This window comes from Amphiura filiformis, chromosome 6 (assembly GCF_039555335.1).
Source record: "Amphiura filiformis chromosome 6, Afil_fr2py, whole genome shotgun sequence".
In the NCBI taxonomy this organism is placed as follows: domain Eukaryota; kingdom Metazoa; phylum Echinodermata; class Ophiuroidea; order Amphilepidida; family Amphiuridae; genus Amphiura; species Amphiura filiformis.
This window is the reverse complement of record NC_092633.1, coordinates 52,701,178-52,713,842: the sequence shown is the minus strand read 5'-3', so window position 1 is coordinate 52,713,842 and position 12,665 is coordinate 52,701,178. Positions and strand designations below refer to the sequence as shown.

Genomic DNA, 12,665 nt, shown 5'->3' with positions numbered 1-12,665 from the left:
GGGCGCATTTTTATTATCCACCATTTCATTATTTGTGAAACCATGTACTTTGTCAAAAATATAAGATCCCTGATAAGATCTAATGAAAGTTAGCTACCCTTTCCCCGTCAGTCCTTTCTAAATATGTATACTTTTATACACTTTAGATCAACAATTTAGAAGTTACAAGACCAAAACGTTTTTCATAATTCCATGGTCAGACCAACCTTAACTGATTTGTCTTCATGGGATTAAGTAAAGACGTGATGGAAGTAAAAGAGTTTGAAAGAGACGTAGGTAAAATATAGATGTTCAGTGAACGGCTCTTTTCAGAGCCACCAACCCCTTTACATTTAGCAGATAGGCAAGATATGCTTGTTCTCGGTTGACAAGGGACAGTCTTCAGTGAACGGCTCTTTTCAGAGGCATCAGTAGGCAAGGGGCGGTCAGTGTTTATGTGGTGTCAGTTTTGAAAAACACGTTTGTCTCTTCCAGTATAGCGTAGCCAGGATTTTAGTGTGAGGGGCAGAGGTAAATTTTCGTCCCCATTTATCACTTTATGTCCCATTTTTAGTCATTTTAAGGGCACTTTATACTCTTTGCCGTCCTTATTTTATCCCTAATTTAATGTACATGGTGCTAATGTGTATATTATTATTAGGCTTATTATAATTTGGTCGATAGTTTTTGGTGGCTTTTTTTTTTTTTTTGACCATGAAATGGACTGAGCCTATAATATATAGTCCGTCTACCTTCCTCGAGTCAGCAAAGTAAAATCAAATTTCGATATTTTCTCAAAAACTGTTAATTTTTGCAGGAATCTGTTATGCTAGTTGGATTCCTTGCATCATTCACTTTCTGAAAATGTTTACTTTTATAATTCTCATCATTACATTTAGAGATATAAACTAGAGCGGTTACCGCACCAAAGCTGAACCATGGCTTTGGCAGTATATTGTGGTATACCATTGTAACCCGGGGATATGTGAAAGGACCCAAAATAGGAATAATGACCTAAGTCATATAAGGAGTGTCACCCCACTGAGGAAATTATTTTAACTAAATAATCTGTACTTTTTTCTCTTTGATTTGACACCACTCACTGCACTCAGGGGGTCATACTTTCTTGGTAGTTCAAGATATGAAAAGGACCAACAATATTATGAAATTGTTCTGACTACTCAACCCTCGTATCGCTACTTCACTGAGGATCCTTTAGCATGCCAGGTTTTGAAAAAAAAAGCACTACAACCCACTCGGACAAGATCGCCGCTTTTCGGCATTTGTTCAATGTTTCTTTTTAAAAAATCGAACCAACCAAAAGTTTATATTAAATGGAAGTATACCAAACATTCCATGGCGATTGCACATTGTCCGGCCAGGAAACTAACTTGAAAGTAGCATAGTTCTAAAAAGTGGTTGAATGTTATACAATTTTATTCAGAAAGCGTTGATTTCTATGAAAGGACATCAGCCATGACAGGAAAATGGAAATCCGTACACCCCTATGAAAGATACGCTCTTAATCTCCCATTTGGGGTGTAGATTCCAAAATAGAATCACACATTCAGGTATATAACTTCGTTTGAAATTAACAATCCCGCTTGAAAGATTGACACCATGTCTTCCATAGGGTGTGTTTGGAAATGAGAGGAGTACTCTGTCATTCCTAGAATCATTTATGTTTGATTTCAAATGAGAGGAGTGCTGCATCATTCCTAGAATCACTTCTGTTTGTTTGTATGTATGTTTTGTGATCGTTTCAGTTATTATTTTTTTATCACCGTCAAGACATTTGTTTCTTCTGTGTTGCTGTCTTCGTCACTTTTTTGGGGAAAAAAGTATAATCTAACCTCTAAATTGTTTGGTACTTGAAATATAATTATCTTCTTGTGGAGAAAAAATATATTTTATTTTATTTTATTTCTCTTCCCTTACTGTAATTTCTTGTCTAATCAATTCATTTATAATGTCACTTCCTTCCTAAAGATATTTCCTGTAACCATGATAAAGGTCTTTGTTATTTTAAAAATATTATGAAAGGAAGATATAGTGGGGGAGAGAGAGCGGGAGAGGGAGAGAGATGAAGAATGAACACTCTCAGGCAAACAATCTTCTCGATATGACTTGATGTCTTATGAAATAAGATATCACTAGATTTTTTGAGTCAAATTTGAACCAAAAATTGTATCAAGAATCTCTACTTTCACTCGGAAAATCTTCAGATTTCGTCAAATTATTAACTAGATCATTTAAATTAAAGAGTGAAGGAGAGGGAGTGAGAGAATGCTGTTAAAACGTAAGTAGTCCTCCTGCATCCTCCGCGCGTTGAAATTGGTGAGTTAGTTTTGCGAGGTCATCCAGAAACAGGAAAGTTAACATTATAAATCCTCTTATTCCGTCAAAGACGTGTTAGTACGTATAACTGCGTGTGTTTTTACCAATAATTTTGCCTTTACATGCATTTTTTACCATAAAACACCACCTTCTAACACAGACCTATTTCTCAATCCACACAGGTTTCTCAATATCATGACGACACTGCCTGCATACGACCTGTCTTCACATCTACAGCTTTGGTTCCTATAAGATGGTAAGAAAATACACAGCAAGAAGTGAGTTCAAAGTGATCGAATGGCAAAGTCAAATTTCGTCAAAGACTTTTAAGCGTAACTGTATCCACTGGATAAATATTCACTTTTGGCTTGAGCATGTAATTACTAATACTGTATTAGTACTATATACTATACTAATACTGATTTTTCAATAAACTGCTATTTAGCTGATATACATTACAGAATTGGTTTGGGAACAATTGAGCAAAGGGTGATTATAATTACAATTTTGTCCTTTATACTTACCATGCTTACCTTGTCTAATTGGGAATCATGGAGCGTCAACAGTTTCTACAATGCATTTATGAGATAGCCAAAAAAAAAAGGAATCAGGTAAATAAATTACACCTTAGAGATACAAAGGTTTGATTTTCTACTGGTAAAAAAACTGGATAAAAGTGAACCTTTTGAAGTTTTTGGTGTTGGTGATATATGAAGTATAGCAACATCATCTAGCTTTGAATGTATTACAGTTAGTCTATATACTTCCACATTTCAATAAATTATTATCATGTCTACTGTATAAGATTAACCTTTTATTTGGGCAATGCGTTTTGTAAAAGCATCCTTTGTCTCACATCTATAAATTGCGATCCTATTCCAAATGATGCAGGTGTCAATACACTTGTATAAGTATAAGGGCTATCTTTTCCAGTTCAAAAAGTATAGAAGTAATGGTAGCTAAAAGCGTTCTTTCTTTATTTTCAAAGGCTGGAAAACACCAGAAGGGGCACTTTCTACGCTATACCTGTGTAAGACGGGGTGTAAGAAAGTATCTGTTTCTGCTAGATTTGGTCTTTCCCGAACCATTGTATTGTAATACTAGCACATTATATATTTTTGATATTGACTAAAAAAATAGATGGATTGACAATAGGCATCCCTTTTAAAAATCTTCTTTTGTGTTGTTGTTTTATGTTATTTTCAAAAGAGATGCTAAAGGTCTATAGCAATCAATATTCTTTGAGGTTTATGAACCTTTTCTGAGGATTGAAGTTAGTCTTCCAAAGTAAAAGCGAAGTATAAATTATACAGGTTATATCAAAATGATTGGTAATTATCAACTTTCAGTGGACAAGACTACCTGATGCAAAATGCAACACAAAATCTACCAATTTATGTTAGATCATGTGATTAGGTTAAAAACTATAAATACTGGCCATTCCAAAAGGATCCTATGCTGCATTTGGAAGAAGCGGACTTTTCAATAAACACCGAAACCAATGGGTACCAAACCTGTAGTGTTCAAAATGTGTTTTGCAGCTAGCACCTTGGTCTGAGGCGGACATTTTATAAATGAATTTAGAAGAGCAGCAACGACACCACTTGCATTACATTCCAGATGTTAAATCTACATCATATGCAAAATTTGAGGAAAAATGAACGAGTCCGTTTTATTTTAGGGCCATTTGTCTATAACTGATCTTTACATGTAGCCCTATGGAGAGAGTGCCCGTTGAGGGCGCTATAACCCCTATTTTAGGAACAAAAATGTGATTTAAAAAAAACGGACACGTGCGAATTTTCTAAAATTTTCAGAGTATGTACATCATTTGTACATCATGCAGTTATTGTTAACTGCATGTATGCACACAACACATGGGCACTCACAATAGGCAATTGAACCCTACTGGTAGCGCTGTGTTGTAGCTATATGGGATGAACTAGTTAGCATCATATATCAAAAAGTATAAAAGCTATGATTTTAGTACTTGCTCTATGTTTCAATTACTTATTCTTTTCCAAATATCTGAATCTTCAACCCGGTACAAGCTTTAATAACGGAGGAACATACATTTTTATTAAAAAGAAATCCTACCATCTATCCAAACTCGCCGTGTTATTCCAATGCACATTTTGCTTCACCGGGCAGCCATTTTTTTGGTCGTATTTGGAAGATTGGTGTCATAAAACCGTCATAGGTACACATTTAGTACTTTCTGTCAATCAATTATGGCTTATTCTCTACATGTCAATCTTTAAATAATTGGCATAGTCCTTATAATAACGGTGGTCCGCCTTGATGAGTAAATGACAGCAAACAGCTACAAACCAGTGAAAAATACCCCAAAACTCGGTCAGTGGAGCTCCGCTCGTACATGTCAATAGCGTCATTATCGATTGGATTAGTCGTCGGTAGCGGACAATTCGATCGCTCATTGGATCAATATTATCAGGTGGTAATACATTTGCATTGGACAATAGATTACTATATAATGGTTAGTACTGCATATATCGGTTTAATCTTCAATAAGCGGATTTATGGCTGGGAAGGCCACGGTGAATTTGCCGTGGACGACACTGCACTATGAGTATGAACATGTATAAATATAATCAAGTAGTTGCCCTACCTGCTCTTCTCCGAAAAAATAAAAAGTCCTATACCTCAATGATAATGAAACCTAGGTGGGAATTAACCTCTTGTTGAGCCGTTCTGGAATGCCTTTTATACAACACCTTTTCACAGAGCGCGCCAGACGTTCAACAGGTGTTGAAAAGGGAAAATGGAGAAATTGGTGATTTTTCTCATAAGTTTAAAAAACTTGTCACATTTGCTTTGTTTTTTATTTGAGCGAAACGTTAATAATAAACTAAGCAGCGCTGCAGAAAGTGGATACATTTTTGCAGATAAAGAGAAATACATAAATTTAAACGCATGTGTCCAGGGCAAGATAGGTGCTAGAATTGTTATTATACCTTTCAGTGTCGGCCTACTTGTCTTCACCACATCCACATTAAGTACGTACGAACCTGCATGGTGGTTGTCAATTTCCTGCCATGTCTGAACTTCTGAAGCATTTTCCTGGAAAATAACTATACATATATTACATAAATTATCATATCATAGTATTGAATATATAGGGCCTACTTCTGATCAACTCACTGCAGAGCAACTCGACAACATGATTGACATGTAGTTCTCTTCGTTCATTTTCCTCCATAAGATGATGGACAATGTCAATTATATGACATCAACATTTTCATGGTATAATCTACCTAAAACACGTCCACAACGTATATGCTAGATTAGTATGTTTTTAGCGGGTTCGCCGTCGGACAAGTTAAGAACTGTCAAGCTTTCGTCAGGAGTATCTCTGCCCTCTTCAGGATAAAGTACCTAAGAATGAGACATGTATAAAAGGCCGCCCCTTGCCTACTGATGGCTCAGAAAAGAGCCGTTCACTAAAGACTACCCCTTGCCAACAGAGAACAAGCAGATCTCGCCTATATGTAAAAGGTTTGCTTGTTCTCTGTTGACAAGGGGCAGTCTTCAGTGAACGGCTCTTTTCAAACCACCAGTATAAACAAGGGCAGCCTATGCCTACAATTTCATATATCTAGAGATGAATTGCCAAAGCTATGAATTGTGCGTTATACGAGATCTATGCTTGATCTATCAATGATCTTACTTAAGATATAATCATATTTTATTATTTCTGGTGAATTTCACGGCCCCAAGTTTTGAGACCGCACCACAATTGAGGTTGCGACCCACTGTATTCGTATAATATAAAGTCTTTGTAGATGGTTTCGGATAACAACACTTCAGGTAAGGTTGTAATGGTGCTATATCGAGGCGCTGCTGTCTTTGGTGAGGGACTGTCAGGACTGCGTACAATGATGACAGTAATACCTCGACAAGTTTTATTACACCTCCGGACTTACTGATGACATGATGACATTGTCGAGGCTTACATTATAGGGTTTTATATATGGCTTCTGCATGACTGTCACTGTCACGTATAGTATTTGTCACAAAGGAGGTCTTTTTCGTAGCAGCTGTATTTTGGTCTAAGTCATCAAGTTGCATTCTGAAAAAAATCTGTAATTTTGACCTTGTCAGCAGCTCTTGTCAATAGTTGTCTTTCTAAACTTAGGAATAACTGACTGACTACTGAGGTTTCTGATATTTGCAGGGCAGAGGTCTTTTTAACCCCTTAATCCCATACTCGGGACTGACTGCAGCGAGATCTTTGTCACTATATATTTCTTGCAATGAGAGTAACAGCTGCCACAATACGCAATCTCAAGAATTCTAGTTGACTTAGCTACAACTGGATCTTCAAACCCCACAGCAAATACGTATTACTTAATTGAGTCCTTCACCTATTCGATCTATGCCATAGATACAAGAGTTATTTATATCTGCCACCAATTGCTACCATTGGTGATTATTATGGAGTGCAGGAGGTGATAATTTAGCAGCCGTCTGCAATTGTCTGAAGTTGCTTACAAAACACATCTGCACCTTTTGATCAGGAGCCTGGGAAAAATTTGAAACTTCATGCACGTTGCACGTGAAAAGGCATTTAATATTTGCCATCTTTTCAAGCGAGATTGCATGATAATTGGTATAGGTAAACAAGAATCGCTATCTTTAGATTTTTTGGCACAAGAACAAAATTTTCGAAGTCAACTAGAGGGTAAACCATTGAGGCCAGCATTTACTAGTTGCCCAGGTGAATAGGACTATATACTTAATTAAAGTCTGTGTGATATAGAAAATACCTTTTTATAGGCCTTTTCAAGTTGTCTGCCGCTGAAGTGCATGCAGACCTGGTCCAGGGTATTCAACAAATTATAGTCTGATTTGGTGGGAAAATGACAATGCAAATATGGTGACCTTCGGCTCCAATATCTCTCCTTTGTGGCAAGGTAGCTTGCTAGGTCGTAACAGGCACGGGGTGACACCTTGTCTGCCTGTCTGTCTGTCTGTCTGTCTGGGTGTCTGCCTGTCTGTCCTCTTCATATCTGTAATATGGTGTTGTTGTTTACTGTACAGAAGATCGAGTATTTGAAAACGGACAAATTTGATTATTTGATCATTTTTGTTTTATTTTGTCTAAATTTCACACGAGCGTTTTGAAGAGAAGAGATTGAGTAACATTATTTTGTAACATGCCTCAAAAACTCGTGAGTGTTTTTTCATCAAAGTTTGTGAGCACATACAGTACACATCGGTCAAACTATTTCTCTCTTAACAGTGTTATGTTTGAAACATGATCAAGCCCATGTTTGTAACAATAAATTGCTTATACTGCAACAACTAGCGATGAGTAGTGGATTGTCAACCAATGAGATGGTCTTTTGATTCGTGTACGGAAAATTACGGTCCTCTTGATTGGCTAAAGATATATCACACGTCGCTAGCATATTCCCATATCGCTAGCATATTGAACTATAAATACAGGTTGGTAGGTTAACACACTATTTCTTACCTTTGTTATTTTTCACAATGTGATTCGCCAGCTTAAGGTACACAAATTGCCAGTTTCATGCAAAATGCAGATTTCAAAAGAGGGCGTGAAGCTAGTCGATCATCAGTTGAAGTTGGCAATAAATTGGAAAATATCTGACATGCAACAAAATATGAAGAAATGACGTATTCGATTTAGAACAATGTAGGTGAATGGTGAAATAAGATGTATTTTGGCCTAGTGCGTTACCTATTAATAAATAATAATAATAAATAAATAAATTTTGGATTTGTAAAGCGCCTTTCTCCAGATCTTAGAGGACTCAAAGCGCTGTAATTTCGCTGCAATGGTGAATCATCACAATCAGATCGCATCAACTAGGTTGCTGCCGAACGGCGCACACCTATCCGCATTTAGATTGTAACATCCACCAATTATCTGTGCAGCTCCCCAAATTCCATTGGGTGAAGGAAGTTTTTGATAACCAAACAACTAATCACCGATCACCGATTTTTGCGATACAGGAGGAAACCGGAGATCCCGGAGAAAACCTGCGAGAGCCAGCATGGAATCGGGATAAACCAAGTGCACACGAGTCCTTGGGCCGCGCCGGGGCTTGAACCCGGGACCCGGTGCAAAGCGAGGGAATTACCGCTGCGCTAACTCGCCCTCCATTACCCTATTACCTATTACCTCATCATGATCATCATGAAGAAATATATGGCCGACATCGTTCAAGTGTCAGTAGGGCCTATGCCACGGTGTTTTGGTCTCTCGATATTCCTATACGAATAAACATAAAATTACATCAAATAAAGTTAAAATAACATTTTGACATCTTCCAATCTATCTATTCTTTATATTGCAGAACAAAAACTCGCACCTGCGTTGGGGGAAAATATCATAAAATGACAAGCCATCTATTATAGCTTGCCGTGAGTATAACTATAACAAAATGTTACTGTAAACTCTGTTAATCGTTCTGATTTATCTGTCTTTTTTCCTTTCTATTTTTGTTGTCCTTCCTACTTTTTCAAAGTTTCTTCCCTCTTTCTTTCTTTCTTTCTTTCTTTCTTTCTTTCTTTCTTTCTTTCTTTCTTTCTTTCTTTCTTTCTTTCTTTCTTTCTCTCTTTCTTTCTTTCGTTCTATATTTGTTTTATATACCAAATCTGTTTGATTTTGGGAAGAAAAAATTATGTTATGTTATGATAGCACAATATGCATTGTACATTATGTACCCCTGATAGCACAATATGCATTGTACAGTGTGTGTTGCTATCTACTCAAGATAGCACAATATAATCTGGTACAGTGTGCGTTACTATCTACCCCTGATAACACAATATGCATTGTACAGTGTGTGTTGCTATCTACTCAAGATAGCACAATATAATCTGGTACAGTGTGCGTTATCTACCCCTGATAGCACGATATGCATTGTACAGTGTGTGTTGCTATCTACTCAAGATAGCACAATATAATCTGGTACAGTGTGCGTTACTATCTACCCCTGATAGCACAATATGCATTTTACAGTGTGTTACCATCTATAGTCCTGATTTTAGAAAAATACAAGACAATTATATTTTTGATTAAAAACGTATTATCCTGTTTTGCCCAATGAAACATAGGTAAATCCTAATTCTTTAGTTTGGTCCTAACGGCAATAAAAATTTTGATATTTGGCCAATTTTTTTTAGATTTGCTAAATTTTCCGACCCTCGTGCTCCCACAGAAGGTATAGTCTCAGCTCATAAGGGGCCCATTTTATATCCTGATCATGCATGGCACAAGAAACCATGCTCTGGGAGCCTGTTTAAGACAAAAAAATCAACAACATTATTGTACATTTTCTCTGAAAAAAAAGAGGTCATTGTAGGAGTAAGATATCGAACAACTTTCCACTGGACAAACAAATTCTCGAACTACATTTTGACGAAGCGTGAGTTTTCACTATAGTTTGATCAGCTCGTAATAGGCGGGAAATGTTAGGTTTTTACCACTACGCCGAAAAGTAGACCCACGTTAAGAGTGCTATTAGTTGACTTGTCTGGTTTATATTTTGTATGCTGAAGAAAGTAGACAAAGTGAATTAATAATTCATGATGCTTCTGGCGAGATGTCACAAGACAAATTTCTAAATAAAATATTTTGATATCAATCCGCGATGTTAAAGGCCCGCCGATTACGAGCTGATCAAAGTATGTACCTGTGAGAGCATGAGAAATTGGCCAAATGGATGAAAATGTGTGAGAGTTGACAGCCCTGTAAAAACTTACCCCGCCTCGAGTTATTGCACGATATAGCAGAGCCTTATTCATCTCGAAATGCTGGACACCTTACAACAAGTAATCCTTGTTCTTCGTTTTCTTTTATATTTCCAGGTCAATGCACGAGGTGTAGACCTACTTGCTGTTAAACTGATAAGACGAACAGGAGGGTCTATATCGATATCAGAAGAGGAAAAAAGGCAACGTCAACAAAATATTTGCAGTATGTTCATCTATGCTACAATGGTTTGGATGTTATTTTCAATTGGTACGATATGAATTAACACCCGGATGAATTCACCCCAAGGTCCGGACCTCCCACCCATCCACCCAATGTTGAATCTTGCAATTATGGGAACCATTGTTAAGGGATCTGGAATGAGCGTTTTGAGCGTTTCGACAGTATTTTTTGTGGGACATGAGAGCACATCAAACATATCGAATTGCATTCTGAATACGAAGAATGTCTTTCTGATATCAAATAATTTTCAATTTTTGAAATTCACGATATAATACAAATTTTATGACAAATTATTAAAATTTGATATTTTTCACATTTTTGATATATAACAGTCCTCAAAGTAAATTTTATAAATCTAATGACATATTCTTAAAGTGTATGTAGCTGGGAGGAAAAGCCGACGATCAATTAAAAATTTGACCTTTCATATTGAAGATATGGATTTTTCCCCAAAAAATCCATATCTTCAATACGAAAGGTCAAAATGTTCAATCGGCTTTTCCTCCCACCTATATACACTTTAAGTATAAATCATCAGATTTATAAAGTTTACTTTGAGTACTGTTAAATATCAAAAATATCAATTTTTAATGATTTGCCATAAAATGTGTATTACATTGCGAATTTCAAAAAATCAAAATTATTTGATATCAGAAGGAAATTCTTCGTATTCATAATAATAATAATAATAATAATAAAAGAGATTTATATAGCGCATCATACAGAAGTCTCGATGCGCTTTACAGAGCACACATACATAAAAGTAAAAACTAAATAAATGTACAAAAATCCTTAAATAATACACCTTAAAATACAAACTACAATAACAAGATTAATTAGGCTACACCAAGCATCCCTCACAAGGAAAGGAGAAAATAAGAACGAGCAAAGGGTCCCAACCAAGTGAAAGACGCATGGTAGCACAGCATATACATACAGTAAGCAATAAAACAATGACCATATTATATTTACAGGCCATTATACTCATTATAGCAAAAACCAAGTTCAACATGATCAATATAAAAACATAATAATTATTAAATGGCGAATAAGATCAAATCAGACAGAAGCGAGAAATATTTCAGCTTGGAAAAACAGCAATATGATGGTGGCACAGCACCCTGCTGAGGGGAGAGGTTGCCAGCACGTCACCCTCAGCTAGAAACATAATAATGCAATTCGATATGTCTGATGTGCTCTAATGTCCCACAATAAATACTGTCCAAACGTTCATACCCCATCCCTTAATGGGGAAAAGCCAGAGATGTGAGGTTTGGAATGAATATTATGCTTGACACCAAAGAGAGCTATAATTTCGATTGTTACACATAACGGGAAAAAATAGAATTAGCAAGTATTCATGTCCCAGCTACTTTTGTCCAATATAGTCCGGCTGCAAACTAGTATTTTATCAGGTTAATAGATGTTTTTGTTTTTTCTTTGCAGATTATTTTTCTATGGGTGGTACAAAATTTGATTATGGTGAGTATAGAATTGTTACCATTGGGCAATTCTGGAATTTTGATTGTCAATTGAACACAGGATCAACATTCGTTTGTTTAAACCCATACCAAAATGGTCATCTGATCATAAGAATTAAGCAAATAATAGTTTGACATACCCACGGCTTATCGTTCCGGAGTTATAAGCCAAAAGGTCAAAGGCTAAAACACACAAAAATGCTCCGATTTTTACGAAAATAGTCTCAAATTGTTCGCAGGCCCCTATTATCTCATTTCTAGTAAAGACTATAGTTACAACTACATGTGACGACTCGTTACCTAAGTAACTGTTCAGGGAAATAGGCCTATATGTAGCTCAATTGGCAATGACTTAATTTTTGTGTGTTAAGTATCGAGTCATTCTAGGTGATCCAAACTAAATGTAAACCGAGTAGAAAGAGTGGAAAAAAAAGAGTGAAAGATTGAAATGGGGGACAACCCCTTTTTGAGCATGTTGAGTGGAAAATTTTCACTCTAACAGGATTGAAAAAAAGTAGTCTGTATACTCTCAAAAGAGTGAATATTGCCTAAAGAAAATGAACATTCACTCATTTTAGAGTGTTTTCATCTCAACAACGGGTTGTCCTTCGTTCAACTCCTTGAAAGAGTTAGAGAGTACCGTATTCTTAATTAGAGTTATTATCACAGAAAGACCATTCTCATCAAAATTTGATATAGTTTCTGTTTAAAACCACTAAATATGCTAAACGTTAAACTATTTTGCTCATAACTTCACAACGACAGTTCGTAGATAAGTTTATTTTCTGGATCCTTGGCAAGAGGAAAGTGAGAAATTATGATGATCTGCAGACTGCATTAACTGATTTGACAGAGATTTTTAGCATATTAAACACGTATGC

The 12,665-nt window shown here is 36.2% G+C and overlaps 1 protein-coding gene and 1 long non-coding RNA gene across 10 annotated transcripts in view; one reads left to right on the top strand and one right to left on the bottom strand.

The window, feature by feature from the left end:
• The window catches only part of LOC140155598 (uncharacterized), a 36,712-nt gene extending 28,702 nt beyond the window's left edge, over positions 1-8,010 (bottom strand). Inside the window, exons 1-4 of one of the 5 annotated variants that reach the window (XM_072178508.1) lie at positions 7,104-8,010; positions 5,292-5,408; positions 2,841-2,885; positions 2,479-2,562 (exon numbers count right to left, since the gene is read on the bottom strand). The gene's annotated coding sequence lies outside the window, so the exon portion shown is untranslated. The remainder of the gene's footprint in view (positions 1-2,478; positions 2,563-2,840; positions 2,886-5,291; positions 5,409-7,103) is intronic. The other 4 variants (XM_072178507.1, XM_072178509.1, XM_072178510.1 and 1 more) reach the window with 4 other exon arrangements.
• The window catches only part of LOC140155601 (uncharacterized), a 71,310-nt gene that overhangs the window by 57,096 nt on the left and 1,549 nt on the right, over positions 1-12,665 (top strand). For 4 of the 5 annotated variants that reach the window (XR_011859402.1, XR_011859403.1, XR_011859404.1 and 1 more), the window contains exons 2-5: positions 2,499-2,572; positions 8,661-8,727; positions 10,177-10,330; positions 11,750-11,785. This is a non-coding gene — a long non-coding RNA (uncharacterized lncRNA). Of the gene's footprint in view, positions 1-2,453; positions 2,573-8,660; positions 8,728-10,176; positions 10,331-11,749; positions 11,786-12,665 lie in introns of those variants that run through there. The other variant, XR_011859401.1, reaches the window with a different exon arrangement.